General features: G+C 49.6%; 1 protein-coding gene across 1 annotated transcript in view; it reads right to left on the bottom strand.

Annotated features, from left to right (window-relative positions):
- The window catches only part of HOPX (HOP homeobox), a 261296-nt gene that overhangs the window by 87892 nt on the left and 157249 nt on the right, over positions 1-16155 (bottom strand). The gene's annotated exons all lie outside the window — the stretch shown is intronic.

Raw genomic sequence — 16155 nt, 5'->3', positions numbered from 1 at the left:
TGTATTTTGTTGCACGATGAGGGTTGGTTTTCCTCGCGCCACAGGGTTTGCAGGGGTTTGTGTATCGCCGCTGTAACTCACTGGTTCTTGGCTGTCTCGAAAACGCGTCTTTGTGTTTCATTCCTGCTGCTGCTGTATGTGGTTCGGCAGTGTCACAAGGTCATCTCCCTGCTGGCCGTTGGGCACGTTGGGCGCATTGTGGCTCTGTGCTTCGCCTTCCTGTCTGTTTTCCTTTCAGGTTGGCCTTCTGTCTATACCTGGATGGGTTGCGGCGGCTCCTGGGATGCAGGGGTTAGTAGCCGGGACCTCCTGCTTCAATGACATTCGCTCTTCCGCTGAGCTACATTCCATCGGGAGCACTAGAGGCTTCCCCGTGAGTCTGGGGCTGTGTAGGTGGTTCGCTCTTCGCAGTGTTGGGTACGCCTTGGGTGCCGGCTCCTCCGGTTCAGTGGGGGGGCTTGCGCCTTTGCCTACGGGCTGCGCTGTTCCTTGGTGCCGCGCTGTTGGACTGCTTTGGTGGTGTTGGGGTCCGTGGTCCCTTGCTCAGCCTTCTGCCCGGCTGCTGGGTATCTGAGTCCTTTTTCTGTGTTGTGGTTCAGTCCACGGCACCAATTTTTGTCATTCCTCTGTTGAGTTTCTTTGCTGCAGGGGTTTGTGTCTGCAGCGCTGTGGCTCTCCTTCTGAGTCACCGCTCTGCTGGGGTTCGAATCTCGGCTACGACACCCGGATGCCTGTGTTTCTGGCCTCTGACCCTCTCGCTTGCTTCCCGGCCCCCTCTCTCCTGCTTGGCTGTGGGGGTGCCGGATGCCCGGTGTGGTGTGGCTCGGTCATGGTTCCTGGCCCAATGGCGCCTCTTTTTTGTGTGAGGTGCCCGTCCGCCGGCTTGTGTTCCGTTTTCGGCAGGGTTTGTGCATGGGGCCTCCTGCTTGCACTGTGTGCATTCTGCCTCTGCTTTGCTTCCCCGCTTCTGCCCTCGTGTGTTGGTCTGTGGGGCCGGGGTTCTTGCTTGTTTGGGCTGTTCCTCGTCCTTGGCTCCTGCCCTTCTGGTTGTTCCGGGTGGCTGGGCTGCTGTGCTGGTATGTGCGGTGCTGCTAGTGTTTTGACACTGTGTGTGCTGTCTTTTGGACTTGTCTCTCCTGCGGGGGCCTGGTCGCCTGTCTGGCTCTCTGCCTCGGCTGCCTTCTACTCCCGGGCTACCTCGGGCTGCCCGGGCTGTACTGCGCTTCCACTGCCACTTGCAGCGGGACTGTGCCGGCTTGTCCCCTTGGCCCTTTCCCTCCTGGGCTCCTGTGTTGTGCTCCGTTGGGTGCCTGTGGACTTTGTTGCTCATCGCTGCTTTGCCTCTGTGGTACGTGGCCTCCCTGGGTGGTGTCTGGGGTTCATGGTCCTCTCTTGGCCGTCGGCTCGATTGTGCTTGCCCTCTCGTGGGGTCCTGGTCCTGCCTGGGTCTGCCCGCTTTTCTGATGTTCCTGCGCAGTCCTGCTCCTCGGGGTGTTGTTGGTGCAGGTGCTGTGGTCTGGCCTTGAGTGTGCTAGGTCGGCTCTCCCTTGCCGGGGGTTCTTGCCTGGGCAGGCTCTGTTCCTCTGCTGTCGTCCAGTTCGGCTGGGTTGTGTTCCCTACTTGACTGGGTCGTGGGTTCTCTTATTTTCTTCCGGTCCCCGTTTGGCTGTTCGGCTCTCTTTTGGGTGCCTATGCTTCCTGGCTTCTGCGGCCTCTCTTCGGGGTTGCTCCTTCAGTCCGTTTGGGTTCGGTGTCCCCTTCTTTCTGGGGTCTGGCCTTCCTTTGGTTCTGGGGATGGTGTTTGCTGGAAGGCTTCTTTTCCTGGTGTTGTCTCCTTTGCAGCTGTTGTGTTCTCCTTGCACCTGTCTGGAGCTTCCGGGGTATGTTCTGGGTTCTCCTGTGTGCTTGGGTTGCTTTGGGGGGATGGCTGAGTGCTGTCTTCTGCTTCTTGCCTCTTCCGGGCTGGGTGATGTTGTCTTTGGTTGCTCCTGGCTCTGGCGCTGGCTGTTCCTGGCTTCTGGGGTATCCTTGGTGTGGCATTTTGTTTCCCCGCTTCTGTGGCTCCCCTGCTTCCTGTTTCTGCCGGCGAGCTTGCTCTCGCCTGGTGTCTGTGGTTCCGCATGGCGGGCCTGTTTTTTTCCTTGTTGATGCCTCCTGGGGGTGCCGGTGGCTGTCGGCTTCTCGGCTCCCTTTCCTTTTGCGCCCCCCCACTGGGGTGTATTTCCGGTGGCGGTTTGCATTTTGGTTCCCCGGGGTTTGTGCCTCTGCTATTTAGACCTGGCTTTCTTTCACTTGCTGTGTCCCTAGCTTGGTGCCTGTTTTCCACTCTTTTGGGTCTGCTGGGGCTTCCCGGCTTCTGCTGGTTTTGGGCGTCTGTTGGTTGCCCTTGTTTTCGGACTTGCATCCTTGCCTGTGCTCTCTCTGTGGGTCCTGGCGGGCGTTCTCTTGGTGTCTGGTCGTGTCCTGGTGGGTCCTTCTGGGCCTGATCCTGCCGGTGGCCCTCTTCGTGGGTTTGGTTCACCTTGGGTTCCCTTGTCCGGTCCTGTGTGGGGTCCTTGTGTTCAGTGCTTCTGGGTTGGCGTGTCCGGGGTTGCCTCCTGTTGCTCCTGGTCTGCCGGCTTCCTGATGGCTTGGTGTGCCCTCTGGCTGGGCCTCCTTGTCTTCCTGGGCTCCGGGGCGTGTTTTGCTGGGTTTTCCTAGTTCCGGTGTCCTGGCTCGCTCCTGTTTTTTTTCCTTGTTTCCCCGGGCTCTGTTCTCAGTGTGTGTCTGTTTTGGTGCCCCTCACCCCGTCTTTGGTTGGGGTGCGGTTCTGTGGGGTGCTTCTTGCCTGTGGGGTCTTCCCTCCTGGCTGCAGGTTGTCCGGGCTCTGCTGCTGCTTGGCCCTCTGCTTTCTCTGCTTCTTCCGGTTTCCACCTGGGTGGTTTCCTGTGTTTCTTTTTCTTCCGCCCTTGCGGTTGGTCCGGTGGTGGAGTGCTGGGAGTCTCTGTTGCCCTCCCTGCACTTTTCTTTGCACTGGGCTCTGCATGGGCTCCTTTCGGGGGCTGGTTGGGCCTGTGGGTCCTCCTGCCCGGGTGGGTTGCTTGGCTTCGGTCCTGGCTTCCTGGTTCCTTATGCACTTGTTGCCCTGGTTTTTGCTGTCTGTTGGCTCCTCGGCGTTGGATGGGGTGGGGCCTGGTGCGTTTCTGGTCTGGGTGCTGTGTTCCCTGGGGCCTTTTCCGTTGCTCCGGCCCCTTGCTGAGTGATTCGCCTGGGTGTTGGGGGCCTTTGTGGTCCTCCGCCTGGTTGGTTTCTGTTGCTGTCTGGTCTCTGTGTTGCGATTCCGGTTCAGTTCGGGGTTGCTTCCTCTGCTCTGCCTGTTCTGGGTTTTTGGCCGCCCTGTTCGGATGGCGGTCTTATTCCTTGCGGGGCTTTTGGCCTTCTGGTGTTTGGTCTTTGTCTCCTTCCCGTCCTTTTTGGTTTGTTTGGGGTCGGGCTCCTGTTCTGCTCCCGGGCTCTTGCTGGGGCACTTCCATCTGTGATACGGTGCTTGTTGGTTGTCATTTGGTGGCCCTGGTGGTGCTGACTTTCTTCCCCAGTCCTGGCCTCCTCTGCGGGGTTTCATTGGCTTCCTCCTCTGTGCACTCTCCTGGCCGGGTTGTTTGGTTTGGTGGGGTGGGCCGGTTTCTGGACGGTGCCTTCCTCCTTCCTTGTCGGTATGGGGGCTTGGGCCTGTTGCCTAGCTGGGCTTCTTCCTTTGGCCCTCTCCGGGACGGTCGTGGTTTTCTTGGTGTCTGAGCGGATGCCGCGTCCTCTTTGCCTTCCTGTTGGTTCTTGGCTGGGCGGGCTTGTCAGTCCTTGGCCGTGTCCTTTTGGCCTGGTTGCTCTGTCTTCTGTTTTTTTCTTGGTTGTCTCCGGTACTTGTTTTGGCCCTGCTGTCCTGTTCTGGGTTTCTGGCCGGTTTCTTCCTGCGACCCCCCTTCCATCCTTCTCGGTGCTCCCTTGGGTTGCTGCGTTTGGTGTGGTTTCCTGGGTGTGCTTGTGGTTTCGGAAGGCCGGCTTTTCTGCTTTGGTATTCTCCACATAGTAATGAATGGGACGAGGACATAAGGGACCTGGGGGTATTACTTACCTGTAATCTTCATTACTCCGGGTCCCGTTGTCCTCGTCCCATTCATACGCCCCTCCCTCCCTCCCGGGAGGCCGGCCTTCCTGCCTGGGCTTGGTTGTACAGACGGGTAAGTACTGCTTATGTACTTCTGGTGGGAGGGGCAGTATTAGGGTACCAGCATGCCTCTGCTCTTTTTTCTGTCGGGAGATGGTTATCTCTACATAGTAATGAATGGGACGAGGACAACAGGACCCGGAGTAATGAAGATTACTGGTAAGTAATAGAGCAATAACTATCTGGGCAAAAACACTAAAAGTCAGATTTTTTTTTAGAAAATCAAATTAAATATGGTGGGAAGCAGTCTGATCCAACATATCCTCTACCACCATACAAGAAACCAAAACACGGATAAAAGGAGGGCTCGCTCTATATTAGTACCCATATATACGGTATACATCATTTGATTTTATCGACCAAAGGGAGATGGCCAAGAAACAGTACTATCAGAAGTATGCTCATGAGGTATCACAACATCTCTGCCACCCTGACTGTATGAAAGCGTCTCTTCTCTTGCCCCGGAAGCAAGGGTTGCCAAACGTCCTCATGTCTATCTGTATTGGCCATCTAGTCCACACTCACCAGTGTTTCTGTTGGGTATTGCTGGCATTGTGCAATTTTAGTATCAGATTGAGGGGTGGGGCAGTGTTTCTTGTCTGGCTAGATTCAGCGTAGATAGTTTCTGTCAGGCTTCAACTGATGAAGAGTGAGACCGTCTTATTTCTACTCCACCCACCACTCTCCCGACAGTTACAGGCAGGCATAATCCCAGCTTCGAGTTTCACCCAATGCACGTTTCAAAACATGGGTGGGGGAAGGGTGGCGATGAATAACAGCGCACTACAGATGCCTCGGCCTTGTTAGTTTGTAATGTGTGTATGGTTCCTCCCTTGATAGTAACCGGAAGGAGGGTGTGAGCGCTGAATCAGCCAGGCGTCTCTTACACGTGCTTGGGAATACGCTCGATGTGCCAACTTTAGCAGCCTCTCACACTGGGAGTTGCCCTGTTGCATCCTCGGGCAGTCATTGCCCGCCTCCGAGGGAGCATAACATTGTGCAGGGTTGTTGAATGCCACACGACTCTTCAGTGAGCATAAACGCCTTCTTTATTAACACGCTGATTATAAATGGATTCAAATTTGCTTGAAGTTTCAGGGAGGGTTCTTCCTTTGTCAGTGGCACGGGGCACAATCTCGGGCGCAATGCAGCGCAGACAAGGGTGAAAATAAAATGAAACTTGTTCACGGTTTATGGAGCAAACACGTACTGTTGTTGTCCCTTACATATCGAACATTTTTCAAATCGTGCTCTGTGTGATCCACATTCAAGCCCCTCTAACATCGGACTGTTTATGTACACATGGGTGGCTTACATTATACCCACAAAACATTACTTGAGCTTCTATTTTCTTATGTGGCTCTTGAAAAATGTCTATTTTTTCCGATATGCGTCTGTTTTTCCCCCCAAAGAAGTTACGATTCGGCCGAGAAGTGTGTATGGACATACATCACAGAAAAGTGCGTTTTGGGTGAAAACCCGTATACTCTCACCGACCGTTCATTTGTTAAGAGCCCAAATAGGGGCCTACATGGAGACTGCCTGGCTAGCAAAAAAGCTAAAGCCTCCCGTGGCCTACCGAGTCCTATTCATTTTCTTTGTGGACAGAGTGCGTCATACAGAATGGCTGTGGCCGCGTTCTCTCAATACAAACAAACATGGCACTGGCGGCCCTCGCTGGGCAGCGCGTGCTACACCAGTTCAGGGCAGCGTCAGGCAGGCGTTTGGGTGTCAGCACATTGTTTTTCCTTTCATGGTGTCTCTGCCGCTCGCAGTGTTGTGGGAAACAATGGGCCTCATTTATGAGGAATGCACGCAGTGCAGCGGAGCAAGACACCTTGCTGCGCTGCACTGCACTGCGTGAAAGGGAACAGGCAGGAATGCTCTGGGGCTTATTTACAAGCCCCTTGCGCCACTTTTGCATTATTTTAGCATGGGAAAAATGACGTATGGGTGGCGCAAGCCCCTTGCACCACTTTTGGATCATTTTTAACATGGAAAAAATGATGTACGGGTGGCGCAAGCCCCTTGCGCAGGGCCGGATTGACTACCGGGCAGTTGTGTGTGCTGCCGTGCTGGAGGCTAATTTCGTTGATGGGGACCTGCGTGTGCAAAACGAAATTCGTTTTGCTTTTTTTTATTTCAAATCGCACGCAGGTCCCCATCAACGAAATAAGTCCCCACCACAGAGAAATTAGCCCCTAGCCCGGCAGCACACACAATTGCCCGGTAGCCAGTCCGGCCCTGCCCTTGCGCCACTTTTGCATAATTTTTAACATGAGAAAAATGACATACAGGTGGCGTAGGGGGCTTGTAAATAAGCCCCTCTGTATTTAGGCCGCATTCCTGGCCTTTCCCTTGGGTTGGCACAATTTTGGCAACCTATCACCAAAGCAAGCACCCTTTTGCAATATTATTTTTGTGCAGGAAGAGGCACCTTCCTGCACAAAACCAATGCCTGGGAGGCATGTTCCTCCGAATGCAGCAAAGACAGAAAGAGGAAGAAACAAGGAGAAATGGAGATATTTATCCTCGTTACGCCTCCCTGGGAAGGTGTACGCTTTTATCCCATCCCCAGGTTTACAAGTTCTCGTAAATCTGGGGATGTGTCAAAATCCATGGGAGTTGTGTGGGAACACCCATGCAACGCCCATTGAATGCCTACCCAGGGCAGAGTAACACCATGCAGTGATTGGCACTGTGTTGTGTTACTCCGGCTTTTTGAAGCCACTCAGAGCCATGCAAAGTGGCTTTGTGTGGCATCAAAAATCTGGCTTAGAGGTTCCCGTCACGCATGCACCACATGGTGCGCAGGGGCGGCTCATCCATGTGGGAGGAGGAGCGTTGCCCCTCTGCTTTATCGCAGTGCGAGAAGCAGAAATATAAAATGGTATTATGAATACCATTTTATGTTTCTGCTTCTCACACTGCGAGAAAGCAGAAGAGATCGACTGGGGGTGGGCGGGTGGGCGGTCATGCTCCAGGGCAGGGGAGGAGTGGCTTGTCCACTGTTGTGGGCAATGACTGTTTGGTAGGCCCCAGGGCCTACCAAACCAGTGAAACACACTATCCTTTTTCTCCATGTAGGCTGCATGCAGCCTACATGGAGAAAATGGCCTCCCCATAGACACCTGTGTGGTCGCGTCCAAGGCAATCACAACGCTGCCATTGCAGCGTTGTGATTTGTTTAGGGGAGGGGAGGGAGGCTGCCTGGTTCATGAGAGTACTCAGAGCAGAGATGATGCGACGTGAAACAGAACTGGGCTGGCGAAGCTAAGTTTTTATTTTTTATTTAAAACTAAGGCCCCCCCCCCGCACGTCCTCCTCCACTTGTGACCCCTTGCCCCCCACCGGCGAGTCATGCCGTCTGTGACTGATAGCATGATGCAAAGGTGACTCAACCCTCTCATAAATGAGACCTAATGCCGTTTTAATATGGTGTCTTTTTCCCCAAAGAGTATTAATGTTAGCCCATTAGCACTGAATTTTCCCTATTTACATTTGAAAGGCTTTCTCTGCCCTCTCACCAACTGGGCTGTTTAACGCTCCAGGAAAAAGGCAGAAAGCCAGGAACAAAATTTTAGTTGCATTTCACTAATCTGTTAAGTACATTACCCCCTCATATGTCCTCCTCGTCCCAGTCCTTACAAAAGTGAGGCAATCCTGCCTCATGACAGGCTATTCCAAAACAGTAGTATTTCTTTTATTTTTATTATATAAACCCCTCCCACCCACAGCCATGCCTGTTTTTTTTTCCTGTCCGACACGGCGGTCGGAGTACTGGTGTTTCCTTTTCCGTGTCTGCTCCTGTTGCTGCCTTTTCGTGCATAGGGGCTACGGTGCGGTATGGTTTTTTGTGTATTTCGACAAAGACCTTACCGGTGTTCCAGTCAGTAAACTCCCTGCTCTGTTTCCTGAATGTGCTCCCCGTGCATGTTCTTGGCTGGGGCGGTAAGCTTTCCTATGCGTTTGGTTTATGGGTTGGTTCCTGTGCTGAGGGTTACCAGAAGCAACCGGCTCCCGCTGCCATGTTCTGTGTGCATGTGGCTGAGGCAGCGGGGCTGTCCTTTTGGCAATTCAAGTCTCATGGGTGTTGAGACTTGATTGCTGGGAGGCAGTATATAGGGGGAATTGCTGGGTACTTCCTTGTTTGCTCTGTTGGTTCATCCTCGTGTTTGGAATTTCTGCCTTGGCTATGGGGGATGAGGATTCCTCTCAGGTGCCTGCCAAATCTCTTTCTAAGAGAAATCATGTACAGGACCTGCAGGAGGATGACCTGTTGCAAATTTCCAGGTCAGATTTGCAAGATCTGAATAATTCTGCTGTTCAGGCTGCGCTGCTTGAGCCTTCTGCCAAGAAATCGAAGGTAGAAGAGGATGAGGACATGGGCAATTCCCCTAAGGGGAAGCATATCCAGGGTAAAGTTTTTTCGGACATGTTGGCCTGCCAAATCTCTTTCTAAGAGAAATCATGTACAGGACCTGCAGGAGGATGACCTGTTGCAAATTTCCAGGTCAGATTTGCAAGATCTGAATAATTCTGCTGTTCAGGCTGCGCTGCTTGAGCCTTCTGCCAAGAAATCGAAGGTAGAAGAGGATGAGGACATGGGCAATTCCCCTAAGGGGAAGCATATCCAGGGTAAAGTTTTTTCGGACATGTTGGCCCATATTCGTGAGGTCACAGGGTTTGATCCTAAATCCTTGGTGGATGATGGCTTTTTCTCCCAGTATGCTGCCTCAGTGGTGGATGACCTGCCTTTTTATGATGTCATTAAGGACATTCTAGCTAAGGAATGGCTTGAGGTCAACAAGCAGAGGAATCCTCTCTTTTTGGAAAAGAGGTATTGCTTGGCAGAGTTTGATGTCCAGTTTCCTCAAGTTCCTAAAGTCAATTCTATTTTGTCCTTGATAGCTTCTTCGTCTTCTTTGACTTCAGAGGAGGCTTCCCTTGCTGATCCAATTGAGCGGAAGGTGGAGTAAGCTTTGAAACGTTCTTATGCTGCTTCTCATTTTGGGATTCAGGTTAGCACTTATTCTGCCTATGCCTCGCAGATCCTTATCAAGGATTTCGAGAAGTTATTTGACTGTCTTAAGGATTAGGGGCATCCAACTCCTATCCTGGCACAGATGGAGATCTAGGCATGGGTTTTGTCCAATGTGACTTTTGATATGCTGTTGGCCTTCTCCTTGGCTGTCGGGGCAGCGGTGGCTGGTCAGAGATCTTTTTGGACAAAGCCTTGGTATCTTGATGCTGCTCAGAAGGCCTTGATTCATAAACTGCCTTTTGATGATCCCCAGATTTTTGGAGATGATTTGAACACAATGCAGAGGAGAAGAAGTTGTTGAAGCCTTTTCAGACAGTGCAGAAGGAGAAGAAATCTTTTTTCCATAAACAAGGCTTTCATGGTGCTCTCTCTTCTTCTCTAAATGGTAAAAGGAGCCTTCAAGGGGTTTAATTCACAACAATCTTTGGTTGTTCAAAGATAAATCCGGGAGTTAGTCCTAACGGAACAAACACCAACGTGTCATTAGACAACAAGCAAAAACATATATCTTATCATAGAACACACAGGAAAACCTAGTATTTTGAAAAATATATCTTGTTTTATTTGTATTCCATTTGCAACCAAAAATATATAAATTAAGATATATTTTTCAAACTACTATGTTTTCCCGTGTGTTCTATGATAAGATATATGTTTTTGCTTGATCTCTAATGACACGTTGGTGTTTGTTCGGTTAGGACTAACTCCCTGATTTATCTTTGAACAACAAAAGATTGTTGTGAATTAAACCCATTGAAGGCTCCTTTTACCATTTAGATTATTGCCCAAGCCTCCAAGGGTATATTGGGTTCCCCAAACTATTGATTGTATTTTACGCAGACTCTAGTCTGTTTTGGGTCACTTTATTAAGTGGTTTTAGCTTAGTTTTGGTTTCGTTTTTCCATCTATACAAGTGTAGTGATACTTTTTTGGTATCAATCTATGTCTGAAGCCGAGACATTGTCATACACTGACAAATATGTCTTAAAGATTGCCTCAGGTCCCTCCCTTCTTGGAGCACGTGGATCTGTAACACATCTTCCATGTGAATCAGACCTTACCCAGCTTGAGTGACTCAGAAAGTAATTAGTACGTACTGAACTTCACGTCAAATTCCCGACAGATTGCTTGAATGCCAACATCATCCCTACTGACCTACAGATTAAAAACAACCCTATTATCTTCATTGAAGACGAGGATTTTACGTTAGGTTTCAGTTTTGCCTCTAACAAGTGCTCCCACACCTGGATGGTTCTCATCATGGAAACCGCTCTGAAGGATATTAAGCTTCTGTCCAAAGAAAATGAGATTCTAGAGAATAAGATCAACTCAGACACAAACATTGTGAATGCTAAAGCCCTCTTGGATAAAATAGCATTGACAATCAAGGATTTTGAAGACTTCAATGCTCATAAAAAAACAAATAAATTACATCAAGATATCAGAAAGTACAGTAAGGAGAAGACATACCCGTATCTGACAAAAGATTTTTATCAACCACAGGGACATCATCAAGGTCCTAATCAGGGACGTAAAAGAGCGACCTTTTCTGAGACAAACTCGGATACAGATAGTGATCAGGGTTTAGCTCACCCTCACAGAGTAGCTCCGGACCAACAGCCATCAACATCTAGTGAGGCTTTTTTAGGTCAGGAACGCAGAGGTGGGGGCTATCCTCAGAGACGAGGAACCACGAAAAGAGGATGGCGAGAAATCAATACACTCCGGGCTACCGGAGAACTCGCAACCAGTATTACGAATGGTAGATAACAATCTTACCATTCCAATTTTCAACTTTTCAAAACATCAACTTTCAGAGGTTGAAATTTCCCTTCTTACAGAAGGATTGTCTTTTGTCCCTACCAATTGAAATAATCTGTTCCAGACCAAGCTACAGCTATATAAATTCTTTCGCTCAGTAAGACTTAAACTTTTTTTGCTAATAAGATCACACCACCCAGATATGACACCACAGGTCTACATAATCGCTCAACCTTTATTCCTACCAATGCTATGGCAGCAAAGAAAATTGTCACCTTCGAGAATGCTGTTTTAACCGAAATTGATAATTTCTTCAAGAAACCTTCCTATGTTAAATACAATCTCTCAAAAGAACAACAGTCAGCTCTCAGACAACTATAGTGGTACAAAAGGGGGTGGTGATGGACGGAGAACTGAACCAATCAAACTCTCACACCCAGTCAACAGATCTGGGTTTAATCCATCACCGTTCTTTAGCCCACTCTGCCACCCCAGTTCAGACATGGCCATATGCAAATCAGTCTGACCCTGTGCCTCATGGGAACAGTCCAACCCGAACAGCCGAGCCATGCCTTCCCTGGACCGAATTCAAGCTTCCTAGGACCGGTTTCTGGCATTAGAGCCGTCTTCAACCAGGCTTGCTTGAATCCAGTGGCAAAGTGAGCAAGGGACTCCCGTCTGAGCATACCCTGCCAACTTATGTTATGTTATGTGTTATCTTATGATTTCTTGTATAGCGCATGACTCACCCAGGGGCATCTCAGCGCTTACCAAGGGAATTCCAAAAAAGAGGGATGGAAAAAAAATGTTCTGAAGAGGCGAGCTTAGAACAGGAATGTTTTTAGTTTCTTCCTGAAAGACATATAGGTGCTGGCTTTTCGCAGGGCCACGGGAAGCGAGTTCCAGTATTTAGGGGCTATATAAGAGAAAGCTCTGCCACCTGTGCGGGTTAACCGAATACGTGGGATCTTCAAAAGGGCTAGTGCATTAGATCTTAAATTGCATTCACGTATTTGTTCAGAGAGTTTGTTTTGAAGATAACGCCCCCTTTAAGTGCTTTAAAGGAGAGACAGCAGATCTTAAAAAAATATCTTTTTACCACCGGAAGCCAGTGCAGTTGTCTGAGCAGAGGGAGGGATGGGGATCCAGGAGGTCGGTTTAGGACCATTCTGGCGGCGGTGTTCTGTATTACCTGCAGTTTTGCCAGAGTGGTAACGTCTCCTTCGGCCAGCAGGGCGTTTCGGTAGTCTAGCCTGCTAATAACTATTGCCTGGTGTTCAAGTGGTAGATAGGGGATAATTCTACGTAGTAGACGCAGGCTGTAATAGCAGGACCCTGTGATGTTCTTAACATTGTCTTTCATGGTAAGCATAGCGTCCAGCTGGATTCCTAAGCTTTTCACTGAGGAGGACGGAGTTGGGGCTTCACCCAGCTGTGGGGGCCACCAGTCAGATGTCCAGGAATTGGCATCCTTGCCTAAGATCATGAGCTCCGTTTTTCCTGGATTGAGCTGAAGACAATGCTCCTTCATCCAGTCCGCGATTGCTAGCATACCACCAGAAAAGCGTAGTTTCTCGTCAGTAGTATTTTGGCCTATTGGAAATAGGAGCTGCGTGTCATCGGCATACAAGACTATCTCGAAGCCGAAAGGTTGGACTATCTTAGCCAGGGGGGCCAGATATATATTAAAGAGGGTGGGGCTTAAACAAGAACCCTGGGCACCCCTTTGTCCAACAGGAATTTTTTGGGGGAGACGAATGGTCCTAGTGTGGTGGTTTGCCATCTGTCCGTTAAAAAATTCCTCAGCCACTGTGAAGCAATGCCCCCGATGCCGCATTCAGTCAATCTCTCCGCTAGCCGTTAATGAGATATCGTATCAAATGCTGCGGAGAGATCTAAGAGGATCAGGATCGAAGATCCTCCGGCATCGAGGGTGCGTCTCAGCGAGTCAGTAACAGCCAGAATGGCCGTTTCTGTGCTGAAACCGGGACGAAAGCCCGACTGGGAAGGATCCAGTATGTCATTGGATTCCAAATACTGACTGAGTTGTGTATTTATTGCGGATTCCAACATTTTCCCCAACACGGGTAACAGGGATATTGGCCTGTAATTACTAAGCTCCTGTGGATCCGCTGATGGCTTTTTTAGGATGGGCCAAACATAGGGCTCTTTCCAGACACTCGGGATAAGGCCGGTAGAAATAGAGGCATTAAGGATTTTTTGAATTATGGGAGCGCATGTTGGAGAGAGAAGAGCCATGATACTAGGTGGACATAGGTCCATTGGTGAGCCAGATTTTGCTGTTAATAATAAATTATTTGTGTCAGCAAGTGAGATGGGCTCAAACTGGTTAAGAGCACCTACAATAGATATGGGAGAGTTTTCCAAATTAGTGTTTAAACAGAAGTTAGTGATGTAGGTGGCCGGGAAATTATCATAAATTTTGGCAATATTGTCGTAAAAAGAGTTTGCTATAGTATCACATAATGTTTGAGATTCAAGCGGTGCTTGTTTGCATGCTAAGGGAGAAGAGAAATCCTTGACAATGTCAAATAAGGCTTTAGTGGAATTTCTAGATTGTTCAATTTGATTGTGTAAATATGAGCATCTGGCAATTTTTATTGATTGATGGTAGTGAATTAGGGACGCTTTATAGACTTTCTTATCCTCGGTAATTTTTTTTTCTCCATCTTCTCTCATGTGCTTTGCAGGTGGACTTTAAAGTTTTCAATTCACCCGAATAGCCGGGGGCAGAAGGTCGCCTCGATGAGGTATTGACGTTTTTTAATGGAATCACTACATCAAATGTTATTGTTAAGGCTAAATTAAAGCTAGATAACATTGCTGAGGGATCTCGGTCATTTAGCTCTGCATTAGGGGAAAATTGGATAAATGTTTTATTAAAATGATCCAATGTTAGGTTATGACATTGTGTGAGAAGTTGGCCTGATATATGATGTCTCCAATTCTGGAACCACCTTGTATCAGTCCAAACAACCCTTATGGTGTCTGGTTGTAAGTCAACCTTGTTAGACAAGCTATCCTAGGGGTAGCATGGACTAAGCAGCCTTAAAGGCTTAACTTAAGAGGTTGTGTTAAGCGAGCTGTTTTACCACATACAATCCTGTAATATCAAATGAAAGGACACCACACAAGTATATATTATAAAAATATATGTATTTATTACTAAAAACAATCCCCAGTATTCTTTATGAAAAAATGGGCACAAGCGTTAAATCAAAAGCACAGTATAACATACAAAGTTGCACAATTATGGATGAGGGCGGGGGGCCACTCAGACCATATACAAAGAAAGTGGTATAAGAGATACCAATCGAACAGTGGTTAGGCCTAGGGCCTAGGGAATCGCTGGGAGCAGTCGGGACAAGCAATTCTGAAGTCGGGAAAAGCCCGCGGGATTCGGGTGCAGTGCTGAAAGCACACGCATGCACCAATGCAAGTCAATGGTGCGTAAAAGTTAAGCAAATAGAGTTTTAGGACACTTCCGCTGAACCTAGAAAGACAAAACTTAAGACACAGACCCTAGAGGTGTGTACCAGTGTGGGAACACCGGCATTGCAATGTTACCTCACCCACAGGAAGCGGGTGCACAGGGTCGAAGTAGTGTCGGGTTTCGTCACGCTGGTTCTTGGTGCTTGGAGCTGAAGAGGCTGCAGGCGCTGTGAAGGAGAAGTGTCCGGTGGGATCCAAGGGTGGATCGAAGTCGAAAAGTACCTGAAAGCAGAGGGGACAGAGTGTGGGTCACTCAGCAGTGACCAGGGTGGAACCAGGATGGAACCAGGCAATGTCGGGTGCAATCAGGTGGTTGTCGAGGAGCTTCTCTCCGCTGTCACGTGGGCTCTGGGGCATCTACAAAGTCCAAGAGCAGGTCAGGATCTGTCCCACAAAGGTTCTCATCGTCGGCGCTGTCGGCTTCAAGTTTGGAGCAAACAACACTTGGCAAAAGCAATCCATGCGGAACTGGAAGATTGCTTCTCACTCGGACCAGGAAGGTCAGAGTGGGGGCTCCTTTTCAGGGGAGCTGGTGCAAATCTGGAGCAACCAGAATCACAAGTTGTATTTCGTTTTTCATCGGCACAGGGGCCACAAGCCAGCTGGCAAGGGACTGGCCAACGCGTTGAGCCAAAAGAAGCAGAAGGGCCCCACGCAGCACTCGTCGAGTGTGGAGGGCTGAACTTCGGTGCAAGAGTGGCTCAGGGTTGGGGCTTCTCAAACCCCGGTGTACAGCTTCGAGGGTCACTCGTGGGCTGCACGGTCAGCGTCTCGTGGTCTTTCCAAGATCGCGTACCCCACGCTTCCGGTCGCCTCCACGGGTCTCAGCTCTGCAGGGACTGTGGATCGGCTGTTAGAAGGCAGGCAAGCTTGATCTTGTTGATCTCTGTCGCTCGAGTTCCAGCGGGAACTGCAACAAAGCAGACATCGAGGTGCTGGATGGTGCCTGTTTGCACAGGGTGGTCACTCCTTGACCACAAGGGAGATTCTTCAGTCTTCTACATTGAGTAGGATGTCGAAGGGTCCAGAGTTTCGTTTCTTATGTTTCATCAGGATAATCTGAAGTGCATTGGCACTGCTCCCACTCTTATTCGAATCTGGGGGGCTGGATTACCTGCTAGGTCCCCTCCTATGGGTGGGACCCAGGAAGGGGGTGGATACACCCCTTTCCTTTGATCCAGGCCGCGCTGGGACTGGGGCTGGTGTGCCCCAGAACCAGTTTGACCGGATTATGCAAGGGGCAGCCTTGTGCTCCCCAGGCAGTGTCTGGTTTCTTTCAAACCTCCCTGCTACAATCCACTATCTCCTGTCTGGGGGGGTGTGACACCTCCCTGCGACAGGAAACCCTTTGTCCAGGCCCCTTTGGCTGAGTTTCGGTCAGCTTCAGGGGGTCAGACTTGTGTCTGTGGCAGAAGCATCCATTTTGTGGATCTGAGGCCCTTTTAGAAATTAACCTCATTTAAGTAAAGTAACATGTCTTACCCCTCTAGAGGGGTGGAATGCTATCCCCATCGCCAGAACTGGCGAGGGGATAGTATTCCAAATCGTATGACACCTTACACGACATGTTTTGATAAAGCCAAACCAAAGTTGCTATATAACCGCGAGGATTATAATGCACTTAATAGTATATGGT

Source organism: Lissotriton helveticus, chromosome 2_1 (assembly GCF_964261635.1).
Source record: "Lissotriton helveticus chromosome 2_1, aLisHel1.1, whole genome shotgun sequence".
Classification (NCBI taxonomy): Eukaryota; Metazoa; Chordata; class Amphibia; order Caudata; family Salamandridae; genus Lissotriton; species Lissotriton helveticus.
This window is presented reverse-complemented; position numbering and strand designations above follow the sequence as displayed.